The 20508-nt window shown below is 58.5% G+C and overlaps 1 protein-coding gene across 2 annotated transcripts in view; it reads right to left on the reverse strand.

Moving 5' to 3' along the window:
* Positions 1-19614, reverse strand: part of LOC147021636 (uncharacterized) — an 82776-nt gene extending 63162 nt beyond the window's left edge. For both annotated transcript variants that reach the window (XM_085891810.1, XM_085891807.1), the window contains exon 1: positions 19359-19614. The gene's annotated coding sequence lies outside the window, so the exon portion shown is untranslated. The remainder of the gene's footprint in view (positions 1-19358) is intronic.
* Positions 19615-20508: the final 894 nt, after the last annotated feature.

Raw genomic sequence — 20508 nt, forward strand, 5'->3', positions numbered from 1 at the left:
CTGCGCATGCGCGAACGACCCCCGAAACTCGTTCATTCTGCACATGCACGAACGACCCCCGAAACTAGTTCGTTCTGCGCATGCGCGAACGACCCCCAAATTTCCTTCGTTCTGCGCATGCGCGAAAGACACCCGGAAGTCGTTCGTTCTGCGCATGCGCGAACGACCCCCGAAACGCGTTCGTTCTGCGCATGCGCGAACGACCCCTGAAACTCGTTCGTTCTGCGTATGCGCGAACGACCCCCAAAACTCCTTCATTCTGCGCATGCGCGAACGACCCCCGAAACTCGTTCGTTCTGCGCATGCGCGAACGACCTCCGAAACTCGTTCGTTCTGCGCATGCGCAAACGACCCCCGGAACTCGTTCGTTCTGCGCATGCGCGAATGACCCCCGAAACGTGTTCGTTCTGCGCATGCGCGAATGACCCCCGAAACGTGTTCGTTCTGCGCATGCACGAACGACCCCCGAAACTCGTTCGTTTTGCGCATGCGCGAACGACCCCCGAAACTCGTTCGTTCTGCGCATGCGCAAACGACCCCGGAAACGCGTTCGTTCTGCGCATGCGTGAAAGACCCCCGAAACTCGTTCCTTCTGCGCATGCGCGAACGACCGCCGAAACTCGTTCGTTCTGCGCATGCGCGAACGACCCCCAAAATTCCTTCGTTCTGCGCATGCGCGAACGACCCCCGAAACGCGTTCATTCTGCGCATGCGCGAACGACCCCCGAAACTCGTTCGTTCTGCGTATGCGCGAACGACCCCCAAAACTCCTTCGTTCTGCGCATGCGCGAACGACCCCCGAAACTCCTTCGTTCTGCGCATGCGCGAACGACCCCCGAAACTCGTTCGTTCTGCGCATGCGCGAACGACCCCCGAAACTCGTTCGTTCTGCACATGCACGAACGACCCCGGAAACTCGTTCGTTCTGCGCATGCGCGAACGACTCCCGAAACGCGTTCGTTCTGCGCATGCGCGAACGACCCCCGAAACTCGTTCGTTCTGCGCATGCGCGAACGACCCCGGAAACTCGTTCGTTCTGCGCATGCGCGAACGACCCCGGAAACTCGTTCGTTCTGCGCATGCGCGAACGACCCCAGCAGCGTTCGTTCTGCGCATGCGCGAACGACCCCTGAAACTCGTTCGTTCTGCGCATGCGCGAACGACCCCCGAAAGTCGTTCGTTCTGCGCATGCGAGAACGACCTCCGCAACTCGTTCGTTCTGCGCATGCGCGAATGATCCCCGAAACTCATTCGTTCTGCGCATGTGCGAACGACCCCGAAACTCGTTCATTCTGCGCATGCGCAAATGACCCCGAAACTCGTTCGTTCTGCACATGCGCAAACGACCCCCAAAACTCGTTCATTCTGCGCATGCGCGAACGACCCCAAAACTCCTTCGTTCTGCGCATGCGCGAATGACCCCGAAACTTGTTCGTTCTGCGCATGCACGAACGACCCCAGAAACGCGTTCGTTCTGCGCATGCGCAAACGACCCCCGAAACTCGTTCGTTCTGCGCATGCGCGAACGACCCCCGAAACTCGTTCGTTCTGCGCATGCGCGAACGACCCCCGGAACTCGTTCGTTCTGCGCATGCGCGAATGACCCCCGAAACGCGTTCGTTCTGCGCATGCGCGAAAGAACCCCGAAACTCGTTCGTTCTGCGCATGCGCGAACGACCCCCGAAACGCGTTTGTTCTGCGCATGCGCGAACGACCCCCGAAACTCGTTCGTTCTGCGCATGCGCAAACGACCGCCGAAACTCGTTCGTTCTGCGCATGCCCGAAGGACCCCCGAAACGCGTTTGTTCGGCACATGCGCGAACGACCCCCGAAACTCGTTCGTTCTGCGCATGCGCGAATGACCCCCGAAACGCGTTCGTTCTGCGCATGCGCGAACGACCCCCGAAACGCGTTCGTTCTGCACATGCGCGAACGACCCCCAAAACTCGTTCGTTCTGCGCATGCGCAAACGAGCCCCGAAACTCGTTCGTTCTGCGCATGCGCGAACGACCCCTGAAACTCGTTCGTTCTGCGCATGCGCAAACAACCCCCAAAACTCGTTCGTTCTGCGCATGCGCAAACGAGCCCCGAAACTCGTTCGTTCTGCGCATGCGCAAACGGCCCCCGAAACTCGTTCGTTCTGCGCATGCGCTAACGACCCCCGAAACTCGTTCGTTTTGCACATGCGCGAACAACCCCCAAAACTCCTTCGTTCTGCGCATGCGCAAACGACCCCCGAAACTCGTTCATTCTGGGCATGTGCGAACGACCGCCGAAACTCGTTCGTTCTACGCATGCGCAAACGACCCCCGAAACTCGATCGTTTTGCACATGCGCGAACGACCCCCAAAACGCGTTCGTTCTGCGCATGCGCGAACGACCCCCGAAACTCGTTCATTCTGCGCATGCACGAACGACCCCCGAAACTAGTTCGTTCTGCGCATGCGCGAACGACCCCCAAAATTCCTTCGTTCTGCGCATGCGCGAAAGACACCCGGAACTCGTTCGTTCTGCGCATGCGCGAACGACCCCCGAAACGCGTTCGTTCTGCGCATGCGCGAATGACCCCTGAAACTCGTTCGTTCTGCGTATGCGCGAACGACCCCCAAAACTCCTTCATTCTGCGCATGCGCAAACGACCCCCGAAACGCGTTCGTTCTGCGCATGCGTGAACGACACCCGAAACTCGCTCGTTCTGCACATGCGCGAATGACCCCCGAAACTAGTTCGTTCTGCGCATGCGTGAACGACCCCCAAAATTCCTTCGTTCTGCGCATGCGCGAAAGACACCCGGAACTCGTTCGTTCTGCGCATGCGCGAACGACCCCTGAAACTCGTTCGTTCTGCGTATGCGCGAACGACCCCCAAAACTCCTTCATTCTGCGCATGCGTGAACGACCCCCGAAACTCGTTCGTTCTGCGCATGCACGAACGACCCCCGGAACTCGTTCGTTCTGCGCATGCGCGAATGACCCCCGAAACGCGTTCGTTCTGCGCATGCGCGAAAGAACCCCGAAACTCGTTCGTTCTGCGCATGCGCGAACGACCCCCGAAACGCGTTCGTTCTGCGCATGCGCGAACGACCCCCGAAACGTGTTCGTTCTGCGCATGCGCGAACGACCCCCAAAACTCGTTCGTTCTGCGCATGCGCAAACGACCGCCGAAACTCGTTCGTTCTGCGCATGCCCGAAGGACCCCCGAAACGCGTTCGTTCGGCACATGCGCGAACGACCCCCGAAACTCGTTCGTTCTGCGCATGCGCGAACGGCCCCCAAAACTCCTTCGTTCTGCGCATGCGCAAACGACCCCCGAAACTCGTTCATTCTGGGCATGTGCGAACGACAGCCGAAACTCGTTCGTTCTACGCATGCGCAAACGACCCCCGAAACTCGATCGTTTTGCACATGCGCAAACGACCCCCAAAACGCGTTCGTTCTGCGCATGCGCGAACGACCCCCGAAACTCGTTCATTCTGCACATGCACGAACGACCCCCGAAACTAGTTCGTTCTGCGCATGCGCGAACGACCCCCAAATTTCCTTCGTTCTGCGCATGCGCGAAAGACACCCGGAAGTCGTTCGTTCTGCGCATGCGCGAACGACCCCCGAAACGCGTTCGTTCTGCGCATGCGCGAACGACCCCTGAAACTCGTTCGTTCTGCGTATGCGCGAACGACCCCCAAAACTCCTTCATTCTGCGCATGCGCGAACGACCCCCGAAACTCGTTCGTTCTGCGCATGCGCGAACGACCTCCGAAACTCGTTCGTTCTGCGCATGCGCGAACGACCCCCGGAACTCGTTCGTTCTGCGCATGCGCAAACGACCCCCGGAACTCGTTCGTTCTGCGCATGCGCGAATGACCCCCGAAACGTGTTCGTTCTGCGCATGCGCGAACGACCCCCGAAACTCGTTCGTTTTGCGCATGCGCGAACGACCCCCGAAACTCGTTCGTTCTGCGCATGCGCAAACGACCCCGGAAACGCGTTCGTTCTGCGCATGCGTGAAAGACCCCCGAAACTCGTTCCTTCTGCGCATGCGCGAACGACCGCCGAAACTCGTTCGTTCTGCGCATGCGCGAACGACCCCCAAAATTCCTTCGTTCTGCGCATGCGCGAACGACCCCCGAAACGCGTTCATTCTGCGCATGCGCGAACGACCCCCGAAACTCGTTCGTTCTGCGTATGCGCGAACGACCCCCAAAACTCCTTCGTTCTGCGCATGCGCGAACGACCCCCGAAACTCCTTCGTTCTGCGCATGCGCGAACGACCCCCGAAACTCCTTCGTTCTGCGCATGCGCGAACGACCCCCGAAACTCGTTCGTTCTGCGCATGCGCGAACGACCCCCGAAACTCGTTCGTTCTGCGCATGCGCGAACGACCCCGGAAACTCGTTCGTTCTGCGCATGCGCGAACGACCCCGGAAACTCGTTCGTTCTGCGCATGCGCGAACGACCCCCGAAACGCGTTCGTTCTGCGCATGCGCGAACGACCCCTGAAACTCGTTCGTTCTGCGCATGCGCGAACGACCCCCGAAAGTCGTTCGTTCTGCGCATGCGAGAACGACCTCCGCAACTCGTTCGTTCTGCGCATGCGCGAATGATCCCCGAAACTCATTCGTTCTGCGCATGTGCGAACGACCCCCGAAACTCGTTCATTCTGCGCATGCGCAAATGACCCCCGAAACTCGTTCGTTCTGCACATGCGCAAACGACCCCCAAAACTCGTTCATTCTGCGCATGCGCGGACGACCCCCAAAACTCCTTCGTTCTGCGCATGCGCGAATGACCCCCGAAACTTGTTCGTTCTGCGCATGCACGAACGACCCCAGAAACGCGTTCGTTCTGCGCATGCGCTAACGACCCCCGAAACTCGTTCGTTCTGCGCATGCGCGAACGACCCCCGAAACTCGTTCGTTCTGCGCATGCGCGAACGACCCCCGGAACTCGTTCGTTCTGCGCATGCGCGAATGACCCCCGAAACGCGTTCGTTCTGCGCATGCGCGAAAGAACCCCGAAACTCGTTCGTTCTGCGCATGCGCGAACGACCCCCGAAACGCGTTTGTTCTGCGCATGCGCGAACGACCCCCGAAACTCGTTCGTTCTGCGCATGCGCAAACGACCGCCGAAACTCGTTCGTTCTGCGCATGCCCGAAGGACCCCCGAAACGCGTTTGTTCGGCACATGCGCGAACGACCCCCGAAACTCGTTCGTTCTGCGCATGCACGAACGACCCCCGAAACTCGTTCGTTTTGCACATGCGCGAACGACCCCCAAAACTCTTTCGTTCTGCGCATGCGCGAACGACCCCCAAAACTCCTTCGTTCTGTGCATGCGCAAACGACCCCCGAAACTCGTTCATTCTGGGCATGTGCGAACGACCGCCGAAACTCGTTCGTTCTACGCATGCGCAAACGACCCCCGAAACTCGATCGTTTTGCACATGCGCGAACGACCCCCAAAACGCGTTCGTTCTGTGCATGCGCGAATGACCCCCGAAACTCGTTCATTCTGCGCATGCACGAACGACCCCCAAATTTCCTTCGTTCTGCGCATGCGCGAAAGACACCCGGAACTCGTTCGTTCTGCGCATGCGCGAACGACCCCCGAAACGCGTTCGTTCTGCGCATGCGCGAATGACCCCTGAAACTCGTTCGTTCTGCGTATGCGCGAACGACCCCCAAAACTCCTTCATTCTGCGCATGCGCGAACGACCCCCGAAACTCGTTTGTTCTGCGCATGCGCGAACGACCCCTGAAACTCGTTCGTTCTGCGCATGCGCGAACGACCTCCGAAACTCGTTCGTTCTGCGCATGCGCAAACGACCCCGGAAACGCGTTCGTTCTGCGCATGCGCGAACGACCCCCGAAACTCGTTCGTTTTGCACATGAGCGAACGACCCCCGAAACTCGTTCGTTTTGCACATGCGCGAACGACCCCCGAAACTCGTTCGTTTTGCGCATGCGCGAACGACCCCCGAAACTCGTTCGTTCTGCGCATGCGCAAACGACCCCCAAAATTCCTTCGTTCTGCGCATGCGCGAACGACCCCCGAAACGCGTTCATTCTGCGCATGCGCGAACGACCCCCGAAACTCGTTCGTTCTGTGTATGCGCGAACGACCCCCAAAACTCCTTCGTTCTGCGCATGCGCGAACGACCCCCGAAACTCGTTCGTTCTGCGCATGCGCGAACGACCCCCGAAACTCGTTCGTTCTGCGCATGCGCGAACGACCCCCGAAACTCGTTCGTTCTGCGCATGCGCAAACGACCCCCGAAACTCCTTCGTTCTGCGCATGCGCGAACGACCCCCGAAACTCCTTCGTTCTGCGCATGCGCGAACGACCCCCGAAACTCCTTCGTTCTGCGCATGCGCGAACGACCCCCGAAACTCGTTCGTTCTGCACATGCACGAACGACCCCGGAAACTCGTTCGTTCTGCGCATGCGCGAACGACCCCCAAAATTCCTTCGTTCTGCGCATGCGCGAAAGACACCCGGAACTCGTTCGTTCTGCGCATGCGCGAACGACCCCCGAAACGCGTTCGTTCTGCGCATGCGCGAATGACCCCTGAAACTCGTTCGTTCTGCGTATGCGCGAACGACCCCCAAAACTCCTTCATTCTGCGCATGCGTGAACGACCCCCAAAATTCCTTCGTTCTGCGCATGCGCGAAAGACACCCGGAACTCGTTCGTTCTGCGCATGCGCGAACGACCCCTGAAACTCGTTCGTTCTGCATATGCGCGAACGACCCCCAAAACTCCTTCATTCTGCGCATGCGTGAACGACCCCCGAAACTCGTTCGTTCTGCGCATGCACGAACGACCCCCGGAACTCGTTCGTTCTGCGCATGCGCGAATGACCCCCGAAACGCGTTCGTTCTGCGCATGCGCGAAAGAACCCCGAAACTCGTTCGTTCTGCGCATGCGCGAACGACCCCCGAAACGCGTTCGTTCTGCGCATGCGCGAACGACCCCCGAAACTCGTTCGTTCTGCGCATGCGCAAACGACCGCCGAAACTCGTTCGTTCTGCGCATGCCCGAAGGACCCCCGAAACGCGTTCGTTCGGCACATGCGCGAACGACCCCCGAAACTCGTTCGTTCTGCGCATGCGCGAACGGCCCCCAAAACTCCTTCGTTCTGCGCATGCGCAAACGACCCCCGAAACTCGTTCATTCTGGGCATGTGCGAACGACAGCCGAAACTCGTTCGTTCTACGCATGCGCAAACGACCCCCGAAACTCGATCGTTTTGCACATGCGCAAACGACCCCCAAAACGCGTTCGTTCTGCGCATGCGCGAACGACCCCCGAAACTCGTTCATTCTGCACATGCACGAACGTCCCCCGAAACTAGTTCGTTCTGCGCATGCGCGAACGACCCCCAAATTTCCTTCGTTCTGCGCATGCGCGAAAGACACCCGGAAGTCGTTCGTTCTGCGCATGCGCGAACGACCCCCGAAACGCGTTCGTTCTGCGCATGCGCGAACGACCCCTGAAACTCGTTCGTTCTGCGTATGCGCGAACGACCGCCAAAACTCCTTCATTCTGCGCATGCGCGAACGACCCCCGGAACTCGTTCGTTCTGCGCATGCGCAAACGACCCCCGGAACTCGTTCGTTCTGCGCATGCGCGAATGACCCCCGAAACGTGTTCGTTCTGCGCATGCGCGAACGACCCCCGAAACTCGTTCGTTTTGCGCATGCGCGAACGACCCCCGAAACTCGTTCGTTCTGCGCATGCGCAAACGACCCCGGAAACGCGTTCGTTCTGCGCATGCGTGAAAGACCCCCGAAACTCGTTCCTTCTGCGCATGCGCGAACGACCGCCGAAACTCGTTCGTTCTGCGCATGCGCGAACGACCCCCAAAATTCCTTCGTTCTGCGCATGCGCGAACGACCCCCGAAACGCGTTCATTCTGCGCATGCGCGAACGACCCCCGAAACTCGTTCGTTCTGCGTATGCGCGAACGACACCCAAAACTCCTTCGTTCTGCGCATGCGCGAACGACCCCCGAAACTCCTTCGTTCTGCGCATGCGCGAACGACCCCCGAAACTCGTTCGTTCTGCGCATGCGCGAACGACCCCCGAAACTCGTTCGTTCTGCGCATGCGCGAACGACCCCCGAAACGCGTTCGTTCTGCGCATGCGCGAACGACCCCTGAAACTCGTTCGTTCTGCGCATGCGCGAACGACCCCCGAAAGTCGTTCGTTCTGCGCATGCGAGAACGACCTCCGCAACTCGTTCGTTCTGCGCATGCGCGAATGATCCCCGAAACTCATTCGTTCTGCGCATGTGCGAACGACCCCCGAAACTCGTTCATTCTGCGCATGCGCAAATGACCCCCGAAACGCGTTCGTTCTGCGCATGCGCGAACGACCCCTGAAACTCGTTCGTTCTGCGCATGCGCGAACGACCCCCGAAAGTCGTTCGTTCTGCGCATGCGAGAACGACCTCCGCAACTCGTTCGTTCTGCGCATGCGCGAATGATCCCCGAAACTCATTCGTTCTGCGCATGTGCGAACGACCCCGAAACTCGTTCATTCTGCGCATGCGCAAATGACCCCGAAACTCGTTCGTTCTGCACATGCGCAAACGACCCCAAAACTCGTTCATTCTGCGCATGCGCGAACGACCCCAAAACTCCTTCGTTCTGCGCATGCGCGAATGACCCCGAAACTTGTTCGTTCTGCGCATGCACGAACGACCCCAGAAACGCGTTCGTTCTGCGCATGCGCCAACGACCCCGAAACTCGTTCGTTCTGCGCATGCGCGAACGACCCCGAAACTCGTTCGTTCTGCGCATGCGCGAACGACCCCGGAACTCGTTCGTTCTGCGCATGCGCGAATGACCCCGAAACGCGTTCGTTCTGCGCATGCGCGAAAGAACCCCGAAACTCGTTCGTTCTGCGCATGCGCGAACGACCCCGAAACGCGTTTGTTCTGCGCATGCGCGAACGACCCCGAAACTCGTTCGTTCTGCGCATGCGCAAACGACCGCCGAAACTCGTTCGTTCTGCGCATGCCCGAAGGACCCCGAAACGCGTTTGTTCGGCACATGCGCGAATGACCCCGAAACTCGTTCGTTCTGCGCATGCACGAACGACCCCCGAAACTCGTTCGTTTTGCACATGCGCGAACGACCCCCAAAACTCTTTCGTTCTGCGCATGCGCGAACGACCCCCAAAACTCCTTCGTTCTGTGCATGCGCAAACGACCCCCGAAACTCGTTCATTCTGGGCATGTGCGAACGACCGCCGAAACTCGTTCGTTCTACGCATGCGCAAACGACCCCCGAAACTCGATCGTTTTGCACATGCGCGAACGACCCCCAAAACGCGTTCGTTCTGTGCATGCGCGAATGACCCCCGAAACTCGTTCATTCTGCGCATGCACGAACGACCCCCAAATTTCCTTCGTTCTGCGCATGCGCGAAAGACACCCGGAACTCGTTCGTTCTGCGCATGCGCGAACGACCCCCGAAACGCGTTCGTTCTGCGCATGCGCGAATGACCCCTGAAACTCGTTCGTTCTGCGTATGCGCGAACGACCCCCAAAACTCCTTCATTCTGCGCATGCGCGAACGACCCCCGAAACTCGTTTGTTCTGCGCATGCGCGAACGACCCCTGAAACTCGTTCGTTCTGCGCATGCGCGAACGACCTCCGAAACTCGTTCGTTCTGCGCATGCGCAAACGACCCCGGAAACGCGTTCGTTCTGCGCATGCGCGAACGACCCCCGAAACTCGTTCGTTTTGCACATGAGCGAACGACCCCCGAAACTCGTTCGTTTTGCACATGCGCGAACGACCCCCGAAACTCGTTCGTTTTGCGCATGCGCGAACGACCCCCGAAACTCGTTCGTTCTGCGCATGCGCAAACGACCCCCAAAATTCCTTCGTTCTGCGCATGCGCGAACGACCCCAGCAACGCGTTCATTCTGCGCATGCGCGAACGACCCCGAAACTCGTTCGTTCTGTGTATGCGCGAACGACCCCAAAACTCCTTCGTTCTGCGCATGCGCGAACGACCCCGAAACTCGTTCGTTCTGCGCATGCGCCGAACGACCCCCGAAACTCGTTCGTTCTGCGCATGCGCGAACGACCCCCGAAACTCGTTCGTTCTGCGCATGCGCAAACGACCCCCGAAACTCCTTCGTTCTGCGCATGCGCGAACGACCCCCGAAACTCCTTCGTTCTGCGCATGCGCGAACGACCCCCGAAACTCCTTCGTTCTGCGCATGCGCGAACGACCCCCGAAACTCGTTCGTTCTGCACATGCACGAACGACCCCGGAAACTCGTTCGTTCTGCGCATGCGCGAACGACCCCCAAAATTCCTTCGTTCTGCGCATGCGCGAAAGACACCCGGAACTCGTTCGTTCTGCGCATGCGCGAACGACCCCCGAAACGCGTTCGTTCTGCGCATGCGCGAATGACCCCTGAAACTCGTTCGTTCTGCGTATGCGCGAACGACCCCCAAAACTCCTTCATTCTGCGCATGCGTGAACGACCCCCAAAATTCCTTCGTTCTGCGCATGCGCGAAAGACACCCGGAACTCGTTCGTTCTGCGCATGCGCGAACGACCCCTGAAACTCGTTCGTTCTGCATATGCGCGAACGACCCCCAAAACTCCTTCATTCTGCGCATGCGTGAACGACCCCCGAAACTCGTTCGTTCTGCGCATGCACGAACGACCCCCGGAACTCGTTCGTTCTGCGCATGCGCGAATGACCCCCGAAACGCGTTCGTTCTGCGCATGCGCGAAAGAACCCCGAAACTCGTTCGTTCTGCGCATGCGCGAACGACCCCCGAAACGCGTTCGTTCTGCGCATGCGCGAACGACCCCCGAAACTCGTTCGTTCTGCGCATGCGCAAACGACCGCCGAAACTCGTTCGTTCTGCGCATGCCCGAAGGACCCCCGAAACGCGTTCGTTCGGCACATGCGCGAACGACCCCCGAAACTCGTTCGTTCTGCGCATGCGCGAACGGCCCCCAAAACTCCTTCGTTCTGCGCATGCGCAAACGACCCCCGAAACTCGTTCATTCTGGGCATGTGCGAACGACAGCCGAAACTCGTTCGTTCTACGCATGCGCAAACGACCCCCGAAACTCGATCGTTTTGCACATGCGCAAACGACCCCCAAAACGCGTTCGTTCTGCGCATGCGCGAACGACCCCCGAAACTCGTTCATTCTGCACATGCACGAACGTCCCCCGAAACTAGTTCGTTCTGCGCATGCGCGAACGACCCCCAAATTTCCTTCGTTCTGCGCATGCGCGAAAGACACCCGGAAGTCGTTCGTTCTGCGCATGCGCGAACGACCCCCGAAACGCGTTCGTTCTGCGCATGCGCGAACGACCCCTGAAACTCGTTCGTTCTGCGTATGCGCGAACGACCGCCAAAACTCCTTCATTCTGCGCATGCGCGAACGACCCCCGAAACTCGTTCGTTCTGCGCATGCGCGAACGACCTCCGAAACTCGTTCGTTCTGCGCATGCGCGAACGACCCCCGGAACTCGTTCGTTCTGCGCATGCGCAAACGACCCCCGGAACTCGTTCGTTCTGCGCATGCGCGAATGACCCCCGAAACGTGTTCGTTCTGCGCATGCGCGAACGACCCCCGAAACTCGTTCGTTTTGCGCATGCGCGAACGACCCCCGAAACTCGTTCGTTCTGCGCATGCGCAAACGACCCCGGAAACGCGTTCGTTCTGCGCATGCGTGAAAGACCCCCGAAACTCGTTCCTTCTGCGCATGCGCGAACGACCGCCGAAACTCGTTCGTTCTGCGCATGCGCGAACGACCCCCAAAATTCCTTCGTTCTGCGCATGCGCGAACGACCCCCGAAACGCGTTCATTCTGCGCATGCGCGAACGACCCCCGAAACTCGTTCGTTCTGCGTATGCGCGAACGACACCCAAAACTCCTTCGTTCTGCGCATGCGCGAACGACCCCCGAAACTCCTTCGTTCTGCGCATGCGCGAACGACCCCCGAAACTCGTTCGTTCTGCGCATGCGCGAACGACCCCCGAAACTCGTTCGTTCTGCGCATGCGCGAACGACCCCCGAAACGCGTTCGTTCTGCGCATGCGCGAACGACCCCTGAAACTCGTTCGTTCTGCGCATGCGCGAACGACCCCCGAAAGTCGTTCGTTCTGCGCATGCGAGAACGACCTCCGCAACTCGTTCGTTCTGCGCATGCGCGAATGATCCCCGAAACTCATTCGTTCTGCGCATGTGCGAACGACCCCCGAAACTCGTTCATTCTGCGCATGCGCAAATGACCGCCGAAACTCGTTCGTTCTGCACATGCGCAAACGACCCCCAAAACTCGTTCATTCTGCGCATGCGCGAACGACCCCTAAAACTCCTTCGTTCTGCGCATGCGCGAATGACCCCCGAAACTTGTTCGTTCTGTGCATGCACGAACGACCCCAGAAACGCGTTCGTTCTGCGCATGCGCTAACGACCCCCGAAACTCGTTCGTTCTGCGCATGCGCGAACGACCCCCGAAACTCGTTCGTTCTGCGCATGCGCGAACGACCCCCGGAACTCGTTCGTTCTGCGCATGCGCGAACGACCCCCGAAACGCGTTCGTTCTGCGCATGCGCGAAAGAACCCCGAAACTCGTTCGTTCTGCGCATGCGCGAACGACCCCCGAAACGCGTTTGTTCTGCGCATGCGCGAACGACCCCCGAAACTCGTTCGTTCTGCGCATGCGCAAACGACCGCCGAAACTCGTTCGTTCTGCGCATGCCCGAAGGACCCCCGAAACGCGTTTGTTCGGCACATGCGCGAACGACCCCCGAAACTCGTTCGTTCTGCGCATGCACGAACGACCCCCGAAACTCGTTCGTTTTGCACATGCGCGAACGACCCCCAAAACTCTTTCGTTCTGCGCATGCGCGAACGACCCCCAAAACTCCTTCGTTCTGTGCATGCGCGAACGACCCCCGAAACTCCTTCGTTCTGCGCATGCGCGAACGACCCCCGAAACTCGTTCGTTCTGCGCATGCGCGAACGACCCCCGAAACTCGTTCGTTCTGCGCATGCGCGAACGACCCCGGAAACTCGTTCGTTCTGCGCATGCGCGAACGACCCCGGAAACTCGTTCGTTCTGCGCATGCGCGAACGACCCCCGAAACGCGTTCGTTCTGCGCATGCGCGAACGACCCCTGAAACTCGTTCGTTCTGCGCATGCGCGAACGACCCCCGAAAGTCGTTCGTTCTGCGCATGCGAGAACGACCTCCGCAACTCGTTCGTTCTGCGCATGCGCGAATGATCCCCGAAACTCATTCGTTCTGCGCATGTGCGAACGACCCCCGAAACTCGTTCATTCTGCGCATGCGCAAATGACCCCCGAAACTCGTTCGTTCTGCACATGCGCAAACGACCCCCAAAACTCGTTCATTCTGCGCATGCGCGAACGACCCCCAAAACTCCTTCGTTCTGCGCATGCGCGAATGACCCCCGAAACTTGTTCGTTCTGCGCATGCACGAACGACCCCAGAAACGCGTTCGTTCTGCGCATGCGCTAACGACCCCCGAAACTCGTTCGTTCTGCGCATGCGCGAACGACCCCCGAAACTCGTTCGTTCTGCGCATGCGCGAACGACCCCCGGAACTCGTTCGTTCTGCGCATGCGCGAATGACCCCCGAAACGCGTTCGTTCTGCGCATGCGCGAAAGAACCCCGAAACTCGTTCGTTCTGCGCATGCGCGAACGACCCCCGAAACGCGTTTGTTCTGCGCATGCGCGAACGACCCCCGAAACTCGTTCGTTCTGCGCATGCGCAAACGACCGCCGAAACTCGTTCGTTCTGCGCATGCCCGAAGGACCCCCGAAACGCGTTTGTTCGGCACATGCGCGAACGACCCCCGAAACTCGTTCGTTCTGCGCATGCACGAACGACCCCCGAAACTCGTTCGTTTTGCACATGCGCGAACGACCCCCAAAACTCTTTCGTTCTGCGCATGCGCGAACGACCCCCAAAACTCCTTCGTTCTGTGCATGCGCAAACGACCCCCGAAACTCGTTCATTCTGGGCATGTGCGAACGACCGCCGAAACTCGTTCGTTCTACGCATGCGCAAACGACCCCCGAAACTCGATCGTTTTGCACATGCGCGAACGACCCCCAAAACGCGTTCGTTCTGTGCATGCGCGAATGACCCCGAAACTCGTTCATTCTGCGCATGCACGAACGACCCCCAAATTTCCTTCGTTCTGCGCATGCGCGAAAGACACCCGGAACTCGTTCGTTCTGCGCATGCGCGAACGACCCCCGAAACGCGTTCGTTCTGCGCATGCGCGAATGACCCCTGAAACTCGTTCGTTCTGCGTATGCGCGAACGACCCCCAAAACTCCTTCATTCTGCGCATGCGCGAACGACCCCCGAAACTCGTTTGTTCTGCGCATGCGCGAACGACCCCTGAAACTCGTTCGTTCTGCGCATGCGCGAACGACCTCCGAAACTCGTTCGTTCTGCGCATGCGCAAACGACCCCGGAAACGCGTTCGTTCTGCGCATGCGCGAACGACCCCCGAAACTCGTTCGTTTTGCACATGAGCGAACGACCCCCGACACTCGTTCGTTTTGCACATGCGCGACCGACCCCCGAAACTCGTTCCTTTTGCGCATGCGCGAACGACCCCGAAACTCGTTCGTTCTGCGCATGCGCAAACGACCCCCAAAATTCCTTCGTTCTGCGCATGCGCGAACGACCCCAGCGCGTTCATTCTGCGCATGCGCGAACGACCCCGAAACTCGTTCGTTCTGTGTATGCGCGAACGACCCCCAAAACTCCTTCGTTCTGCGCATGCGCGAACGACCCCCGAAACTCGTTCGTTCTGCGCATGCGCGAACGACCCCCGAAACTCGTTCGTTCTGCGCATGCGCGAACGACCCCGAAACTCGTTCGTTCTGCGCATGCGCAAACGACCCCGAAACTCCTTCGTTCTGCGCATGCGCGAACGACCCCGAAAACTCCTTCGTTCTGCGCATGCGCGAACGACCCCGAAACTCCTTCGTTCTGCGCATGCGCGAACGACCCCCGAAACTCGTTCGTTCTGCACATGCACGAACGGCCCCGGAAACTCGTTCGTTCTGCGCATGCGCGAACGACCCCAAAATTCCTTCGTTCTGCGCATGCGCGAAAGACACCCGGAACTCGTTCGTTCTGCGCATGCGCGAACGACCCCCGAAACGCGTTCGTTCTGCGCATGCGCGAATGACCCCTGAAACTCGTTCGTTCTGCGTATGCGCGAACGACCCCCAAAACTCCTTCATTCTGCGGATGCGTGAACGACCCCCAAAATTCCTTCGTTCTGCGCATGCGCGAAAGACACCCGGAACTCGTTCGTTCTGCGCATGCGCGAACGACCCCTGAAACTCGTTCGTTCTGCATATGCGCGAACGACCCCCAAAACTCCTTCATTCTGCGCATGCGTGAACGACCCCCGAAACTCGTTTGTTCTGCGCATGCACGAACGACCCCCGGAACTCGTTCGTTCTGCGCATGCGCGAATGACCCCCGAAACGCGTTCGTTCTGCGCATGCGCGAAAGAACCCCGAAACTCGTTCGTTCTGCGCATGCGCGAACGACCCCCGAAACGCGTTCGTTCTGCGCATGCGCGAACGACCCCCGAAACTCGTTCGTTCTGCGCATGCGCAAACGACCGCCGAAACTCGTTCGTTCTGCACATGCCCGAAGGACCCCCGAAACGCGTTCGTTCGGCACATGCGCGAACGACCCCCGAAACTCGTTCGTTCTGCGCATGCGCGAACGGCCCCCAAAACTCCTTCGTTCTGCGCATGCGCAAACGACCCCCGAAACTCGTTCATTCTGGGCATGTGCGAACGACAGCCGAAACTCGTTCGTTCTACGCATGCGCAAACGACCCCGAAACTCGATCGTTTTGCACATGCGCAAACGACCCCAAAACGCGTTCGTTCTGCGCATGCGCGAACGACCCCCGAAACTCGTTCATTCTGCACATGCACGAACGTCCCCCGAAACTAGTTCGTTCTGCGCATGCGCGAACGACCCCCAAATTTCCTTCGTTCTGCGCATGCGCGAAAGACACCCGGAAGTCGTTCGTTCTGCGCATGCGCGAACGACCCCCGAAACGCGTTCGTTCTGCGCATGCGCGAACGACCCCTGAAACTCGTTCGTTCTGCGTATGCGCGAACGACCGCCAAAACTCCTTCATTCTGCGCATGCGCGAACGACCCCCGAACCTCGTTCGTTCTGCGCATGCGCGAACGACCTCCGAAACTCGTTCGTTCTGCGCATGCGCGAACGACCCCCGGAACTCGTTCGTTCTGCGCATGCGCAAACGACCCCCGGAACTCGTTCGTTCTGCGCATGCGCGAATGACCCCCGAAACGTGTTCGTTCTGCGCATGCGCGAACGACCCCCGAAACTCGTTCGTTTTGCGCATGCGCGAACGACCCCCGAAACTCGTTCGTTCTGCGCATGCGCAAACGACCCCGGAAACGCGTTCGTTCTGCGCATGCGTGAAAGACCCCCGAAACTCGTTCCTTCTGCGCATGCGCGAACGACCGCCGAAACTCGTTCGTTCTGCGCATGCGCAAACGACCCCAAAATTCCTTCGTTCTGCGCATGCGCGAACGACCCCGAAACGCGTTCATTCTGCGCATGCGCGAACGACCCCCGAAACTCGTTCGTTCTGCGTATGCGCGAACGACACCCAAAACTCCTTCGTTCTGCGCATGCGCGAACGACCCCCGAAACTCCTTCGTTCTGCGCATGCGCGAACGACCCCCGAAACTCGTTCGTTCTGCGCATGCGCGAACGACCCCCGAAACTCGTTCGTTCTGCGCATGCGCGAACGACCCCAGCAGCGTTCGTTCTGCGCATGCGCGAACGACCCCTGAAACTCGTTCGTTCTGCGCATGCGCGAACGACCCCCGAAAGTCGTTCGTTCTGCGCATGCGAGAACGACCTCCGCAACTCGTTCGTTCTGCGCATGCGCGAATGATCCCCGAAACTCATTCGTTCTGCGCATGTGCGAACGACCCCCGAAACTCGTTCATTCTGCGCATGCGCAAATGACCCCCGAAACTCGTTCGTTCTGCACATGCGCAAACGACCCCCAAAACTCGTTCATTCTGCGCATGCGCGAACGACCCCCAAAACTCCTTCGTTCTGCGCATGCGCGAATGACCCCCGAAACTTGTTCGTTCTGTGCATGCATGAACGACCCCAGAAACGCGTTCGTTCTGCGCATGTGCTAACGACCCCGAAACTCGTTCGTTCTGCGCATGCGCGAACGACCCCGAAGCTCGTTCGTTCTGCGCATGCGCGAACGGCCCCCGGAACTCGTTCGTTCTGCGCATGCGCGGTCGACCCCCGAAACGCGTTCGTTCTGCGCATGCGCGAAAGAGCCGCGAAACTCGTTCGTTCGGCGCATGCGCGAACGACCCCCGAAACGCGTTTGTTCTGCGCATGCGCGAACGACCCCGAAACTCGTTCGTTCTGCGCATGCGCAAACGACCGCCGAAACTCGTTCGTTCTGCGCATGCCCGAAGGACCCCGAAACGCGTTTGTTCGGCACATGCGCGAACGACCCCCGAAACTCGTTCGTTCTGCGCATGCACGAACGACCCCGAAACTCGTTCGTTTTGCACATGCGCGAACGACCCCCAAAACTCTTTCGTTCTGCGCATGCGCGAACGACCCCCAAAACTCCTTCGTTCTGTGCATGCGCAAACGACCCCCGAAACTCGTTCATTCTGGGCATGTGCGAACGACCGCCGAAACTCGTTCGTTCTACGCATGCGCAAACGACCCCGAAACTCGATCGTTTTGCACATGCGCGAACGACCCCCAAAACGCGTTCGTTCTGTGCATGCGCGAATGACCCCCGAAACTCGTTCATTCTGCGCATGCACGAACGACCCCCAAATTTCCTTCGTTCTGCGCATGCGCGAAAGACACCCGGAACTCGTTCGTTCTGCGCATGCGCGAACGACCCCAGCAGCGTTCGTTCTGCGCATGCGCGAATGACCCCTGAAACTCGTTCGTTCTGCGTATGCGCGAACGACCCCCAAAACTCCTTCATTCTGCGCATGCGCGAACGACCCCCGAAACTCGTTTGTTCTGCGCATGCGCGAACGACCCCTGAAACTCGTTCGTTCTGCGCATGCGCGAACGACCTCCGAAACTCGTTCGTTCTGCGCATGCGCAAACGACCCCGGAAACGCGTTCGTTCTGCGCATGCGCGAACGACCCCCGAAACTCGTTCGTTTTGCACATGAGCGAACGACCCCCGAAACTCGTTCATTTTGCACATGCGCGAACGACCCCCGAAACTCGTTCGTTTTGCGCATGCGCGAACGACCCCCGAAACTCGTTCGTTCTGCGCATGCGCAAACTACCCACAAAATTCCTTCTTACTGCGCATGCGCGAACGGCCCCAGCAGCGTTCATTCTGCGCATGCGCGAACGACCCCCGAAACTCGTTCGTTCTGTGTATGCGCGAACGACCCCAAAACTCCTTCGTTCTGCGCATGCGCGAACGACCCCCGAAACTCGTTCGTTCTGCGCATGCGCGAACGACCCCCGAAACTCGTTCGTTCTGCGCATGCGCGAACGACCCCCGAAACTCGTTCGTTCTGCGCATGCGCGAACGACCCCCGAAACTCGTTCGTTCTGCGCATGCGCAAACGACCCCCGAAACTCCTTCGTTCTGCGCATGCGCGAACGACCCCCGAAACTCCTTCGTTCTGCGCATGCGCGAACGACCCCCGAAACTCCTTCGTTCTGCGCATGCGCGAACGACCCCCGAAACTCGTTCGTTCTGCACATGCACGAACGACCCCGGAAACTCGTTCGTTCTGCGCATGCGCGAACGACCCCCGAAACGCGTTCGTTCTGCGCATGCGCGAACGACCCCCGAAACTCCTTCGGTCTGCGCATGCGCGAACGACCCCCGACACTCCTTCGTTCTGCGCATGCGCGAACGACCCCCGAAACTCGTTCGTTCTGCGCATGCGCGAACGACCCCGGAAACTCCTTCGTTCTGCGCATGCGCGAACGACCCCGGAAACTCCGCTCGTCTCGTGGACGTCTCACAGTGACGTCACGTTCACAGTGACGTCACGTTCCCTCACGCGGCGCCCACGTGATCTCCCATTACAACGCCGAGACGGTTTTCTCTCTTCTCAGCTCGTTTTTCTATCCGCCATGTTTACAAGATGAAGCTTTCTCTCTCAGACGCGAACTGAACGTCAATTAATTCGCCCGAATGTTGGCAGCCATGTTCATCAAGGCCTGTGGTGTTTGAGCACAGCACGTTACACAGCGGCAGTTCACGGCCTTCAGTTATTTACTCACTTTTACACAGGGGGTGCTGCTTGTTGGAATCCGTTCCTGACTGGGGGAAGACCTCGCACGGAACCACTTCTGTCACCATGTTTCAGACGCTTGTATCAAAGGACACGGGGCCGGTGTTCGTTTAAATAATACATGTTACACGTCCATCGAACCCGGGCCGGATAAACACACCATCGCAATGTGAATGATCCACTTCACGGTGTGAGGAAACAAGATCTCGTCCATAACACGTAGTCTCGCGAGATTACCCCTCCTGACAGACGTGTTCCCGCAGTAAGAATATTCTTCTTTGGTGTTTAACCGCCTTTTAGGCGGAGTGTTTTGTTTACCTCGGTTTTTTTTGTTTACCTCGGTTTTTTTTTGTTTACCTCGGTGTGTTTTGTTCACCTCGGTGTGTTTTGTTTACCTCGTTGTGTTTTGTTTACCTCGGTTTTTTTTTTACCTCGGTGTGTTTTGCTTACCTCAGTTTTTTTGTTTACCTCGGTGTGTTGTGTTTACCTCAGTTTTTTTGTTTACCTCGGTGTGTTTTGTTTAACTCGGTGTGTTTTGTTTAACTCAGTGTGTTTTGTTTACCTCGGTGTGTTTTGTTTACCTCGGTATGTTGAGTTACCAAGCGGGATAGCTAGCGCTTGCCAAGCAGGCCGTTCCTTATCAATGGTTCCCAACGGAGTGCTGAAACCACTCGGCGAGAGATCCACAAGAACCTTGATGACTGAACATACCCCGGGTCTCTTCGGGAAATCCAAGGAAACTTGATGGGATTGAACCAAAGGGTGCACCTCACAACAAGCTCGTTACCTCCATCGCCCACGTGGGTCGGGATCCGGTACAGGTGAACGACCGAGCTCCTCCAATCAGCGACATCAATCACATGTACGAGTACGACCCCTTCACGAACATCCCTGGCCACACGACCCTTCGGTTTACCACTCCGGGATTATTTGTTTGTTCATTCGGTTTTTGTATAAATTCATTCGTGTTCGATTTGTGGCAAAATGAACGATATTAATTTTATAATTAATAAAATCTTCATCGAGAACGTTCGAAAAGAGAGAAAACGATCGGTGGTGTTATCGCCATGGTAACAATTGTGTTTGACTCATGAGCCACGCGTTCTGTTTGTCACTTCATCTGAAGCTGTGATCGTCGT

This window comes from Eptatretus burgeri, chromosome 8, assembly GCF_056783735.1.
Source record: "Eptatretus burgeri isolate ZD-2024b chromosome 8, Ebu_testis_v1, whole genome shotgun sequence".
Taxonomy (NCBI): Eukaryota; Metazoa; Chordata; class Myxini; order Myxiniformes; family Myxinidae; genus Eptatretus; species Eptatretus burgeri.